Source organism: Anopheles maculipalpis, chromosome 3RL, assembly GCF_943734695.1.
Source record: "Anopheles maculipalpis chromosome 3RL, idAnoMacuDA_375_x, whole genome shotgun sequence".
Classification (NCBI taxonomy): domain Eukaryota; kingdom Metazoa; phylum Arthropoda; class Insecta; order Diptera; family Culicidae; genus Anopheles; species Anopheles maculipalpis.
Window position 1 is genome coordinate 56798197 of NC_064872.1, and position 4508 is coordinate 56802704.

At 41.1% G+C, this 4508-nt stretch overlaps 1 protein-coding gene across 1 annotated transcript in view; it reads right to left on the reverse strand.

Moving 5' to 3' along the window:
- The window catches only part of LOC126561676 (SRSF protein kinase 3), a 415191-nt gene that overhangs the window by 305550 nt on the left and 105133 nt on the right, over window positions 1-4508 (reverse strand). The gene's annotated exons all lie outside the window — the stretch shown is intronic.

Sequence of the window (4508 nt, forward strand, 5' to 3'; positions counted from 1 at the left end):
CCGGGAGCTTTTTTTCCTCCTTTGCCCCATTGGTGGCAATCTGAAAAGCGTCTGCCTGTTTGTGTAGGTGGAAGAGTGCAGGGAAAAGACACCGAGAGCTCCCGGACTGTTTTGCGTCGGACAAAGTGTGCCTCAGTGGTCGTGCGCTATCTTTGTGCTATTTGTGCTTGGCGTTTTGTTGCGTTTTTCCTTTTTCTCGTGTAAAGATATTTTTGCTGAATGGAAATGGAAGAATGAGAGAAATGGAACAAAAAAGAAGCAGAATCCACACCATCAACAGAAAAATTCCACAATCTCGCACAACATACCGCAAAATGCGGACGGTGGAAGAGAAATGGGTGCAATGGGGAAACAAAGCGAGAAGGACTCGTTGGAGTGGCTCGAAAGGGAAAAGGTCACGTTCGCTTTGATCACTGTGCTATGGGGAAGCTGTTCTGTCAGTGTATGGTTCTGTTGGTATGTTTGTATGTCTTTCCTATGCACATATACATACACAGGGACGAGCTATCAGATCAGATTCAAATGTACTTTTCAACTACTTGTACAAAACTTTATAAAAAATATCACAAAAAAGTTAAATGTTATATTAAAAGTTTGAATATTTAGCCCCCATTGTATTTCCAATCAAATTCAACTAATTTAGACGAAAAGGAAATGCGTTAAAAAAAAACAAGAAGAGTTCAAAGTTCCGAACCGGAAATCGTACAGCAGCTTACGTCACTATGCCTTGAACCACTTTTGCACTCAGCTCGCATAATGGTCACATAAACGTTTACAAGCCCTCCTCGCCGCGAGCCTCGTTGATTCACCACCAAGGGAATCACGGTCCCGAACGCTTCTTTTTGCCTCGATCGAAAGATAAATGATGGTAATGGGGTGGAGACGTGGACGAAAATACATCCACTGTGTCCTGATTTCCCAGCCCGCCCAGCCTCACCAGAAATCCCATCTATCCGTTTCGGCACAGATTATCTTCCTGTGGGCCATCATTTAAAATGCATACAAGACGATAATGGAATCGGTGGCTAAGGATGAGAAGGCTTCGGTGAGCCGAGCCGAGCTTTTCGCGACCATTTCTGCCCGCTCCATCCAAACCAATACCAATTGGATGCTGAAACGTCTTCTCAGACATGCTGGAGCCGGATGGTGCGGCTTTTAGCGTGGTGTGTCCCCCCCACCCACCCCCTTTTTACATTCGCGCACGCACGCCCGGTCGGTCGCACGCGTGCCTCGCCTTGTGCCTTGTACATGTGTGTTGTATTTGATGAAGCAGAACGTCGCCATCAAAACGTCGGAAGAGCTGTTTTTCTTTACTCTTTCGTGATTTGTACGATCCTTGGCTCCTCGCACCATCGGCAGCGATATTCGCTTGTCGTAGTTCTTCTTTTTATTGCCTATCCGATTACAGAAAGAGTTTGGCCTACAACAAAAAGCAGGGTGGGATACACTCCATCCGGTTCGTTACACAACCGATTTGTACCGAATGACGAACAGTGAATGATAAATTAGGCCAACCGGTACTACTACTACAGCCGCTACAGCATTACAGCTTCGGCACACGGTCGGGGCCAGGAAAGCTAGGGCAGGAAGAAGCTGGCTTTGTTTAAAATAAATGGAATACGATGTTGATCGAATTTGAGATAGGAAAATATGATTGCAGTTTCGACCATGCCCATCCACGCTCCCGTGTAACCCTCTGCCCATGTAGGGGCAGTTTGGAAAAGTGCTATCCGAGTCGGAAATTCCAAATGTTCTCCCATCTGCAGTGGTTGCTGGCATGAGAAAAATGGTACCGTTTTGTGAGGTTGACATTTCTATTCGATAAACATTTTTGCTTCACTTCACTGGTGTAGTAGAGTGTGCAGGTGGAATCTGTATGTGGATGTGCTTTGAGGTGGTTCTTTATGTTTTCTTTTCCTACGAACGATGGTGGACAACCATTGGCATATGCAATAACTCAATCGATGGTTCGTAGGAAGAATAACTTTACACGGCAGACCAAACAATTATCAGTTGGGGCAACATTATATTGCACCAAGGCAAGGGAAAGGTTTTGATTTGAATAAAGTGTAGCATTTTATTTGATTGGATTTTATTCAAAAATCAATTAATCTTTTACTAAGCAAAATGTTTGAAAATTCTGTTTATTCTATACCGTTTTATTTTTCGTAGTTGAGATGGAAACTGAATCAAAATATACGAGACAATAAAATCAGTTAAAAAATACACTTCCATACACTTTTAAATTTCATCGCCAAATAACCCGTTTATTATGATTCTTCTTTGCAACGCGAAATACTTTTACTAGATTCTAGATAGAAAGTCAAAATGTTGGTGATTTGTTTTCCAATATTACAGTAAAATTGGAATACGTTGCAAGTACCTCCAGCAATAAAGTCTAAAATGCACATTGAAATGGTCTTATGATATTGTCCACTTCTGTACAACCACAAGCTTCGCCGTTCTGGTTTTGTATTCAAAGTAATTTCAAAGCATTTCAAAGTTATTTATGAGTCTTTTTTTTTTCTTTGTTCTTGAAAAGTGGCGCGAAATAATTGCGATCACGCCGATTGCAACGTTCAGTGAGTGCAAGACGTGAGCAAAACCTTTATTGATGAAAGTAAAAGTGTGGTCCTTTCTGATGTTCTTGGGCCATAATACTGCTGGCACGATTTGTGCGACGAATCTGTTGTTAATATGTTAAGTTGATGGTAGCATTCTGAAAATTTGGGGAATATTTGCGAATTTTGCAAATGGGTCTGGGCCGTCTATAAACTTCCATCGATCCATATCCTGCGAAAAAAAAATAGACTATTGTAAGCACTAAAAGAGAGTCATAACCCTGCAAATAAATGAAGAAAAATCCCCCTAAAGAGTCTCCTCACCACTGCTCAAACGAAGAGGTTTTTTAAAGATTTTTTTATGGGAGCTTTTGCTAGTAGGGAAATGTTTCGATTTTCCATGAGCTTACGCTGTCACCTAGTGGTCGGTCCACCGGTCAGTGATCAATTTGTACTAGTCGACTACATATTGCTGAAATTTGAGAGCTTCACCGCTTAAGGTTCTTAGAGCAAAAGATGACTCGTACCGTCTGCTCAATCGGTCACATGTCCTTTTCCATTTCCATCCGACCATTTTAAGCTTTAAACATTCAACACAAGCTGCGGTTCACAATCAAAGAAAAGGACGCCACATCCCGTTAGATTTTCTCCAGGACTAGCATTGACCAGTGTCATTTATAGTACAAGGAGCCTCCCAAGAGGTGCCAAATGCTTTCAAAAGTACCCAAAAGATGGCAAAGTTGTGTTGTTATCTGCTGTGTTGAAGCGAGCGCTGGAAAAAAGGGGATCCCAAGCAGCCAACTTAAATTTGCTCTAGAACCATCCGATCGCAATTTTCTACATCAATTTAAAGAGGAAAATCTATCTTAACAACTGCATGATCAATGTCAGGGATGAATTGAAGAAATATGCGATCCTTTGGTCAACAACAAAAGGTCAACAAAGTATTTTTTCGACAGCAAATTATTGCACATTTTCGAAAGCTTAACGTTGGACTCGTAAATGCTCAGAAATCATCAAGTTGTGTGCCAAAGAAATAAAAAAAAATGGTCAAAAATCGTGGCTTGTTTAAATAATTCCAACGCTTGGGTTTAATATTTTGAAAATAAGAGAGTCAAATATTTATAAATCATTAAATAATTCATATATTTATAAATAATCTAGAATCAACTTAAGAGATTTCCATCTAAACAGTAAAATGATTGTCTCTATTTTATTCCATACATTATCGAACCACTTTTTCACATTTGCTCTTAAAGAGAAAGTTAATTTAATGAAAAGCTCCTCAAGAAAATCGCTGAATCGATTAACATGTGCACGGCAAAAAACACTCAAAATGGTTTACATACATAATTGATCCCTTTTTGCTGCGTATATCGTTCAAGGCTTGCCGAGAACCTTGCCAACAGGTCGTTTGCACAACAACAGTTAAGCGCCGAGGCCCCCAAAGGCCTCAATGGCTTCTACTAGAGCTCACAACAAGCCTTTTGTTTAAACTGCTTATCATATTTTTGCATACATTATCACTTCGCGGTAAGTCTCCGCGTGCAACTAACCTGCTGCATCGTACACCAGGTGCATCATCAGTCACAAAACACAACCGCACGGTCGGCGGTAAAAGGCGGCTCTTTCTCGCGATCACTTTTGCGAATCGTTTCGTGTTGAAGCAACAGCGAAAATATAAAAAAAAAATCACACACAATTAACTTTCCCTTTAATAAGCGCTTGTCACTAGTGTGAAGCCCCCTTTGCGTGTGTTTGTACGTGTGTGTTTTACCGCGTGTCACACATTTTTGCATAATAAGTTACATTTTCCAGTAAAAATTGCATCCCTTGCAATTCTTGAACGTGTGCGCGTGTGTGGCGGTGTCGGTATATTGTGCGTCCTTGTGATCCAGTTCCGGTGATTTGTTACATCCGGCGTCTTGGCAATAGGAACCTACTGCA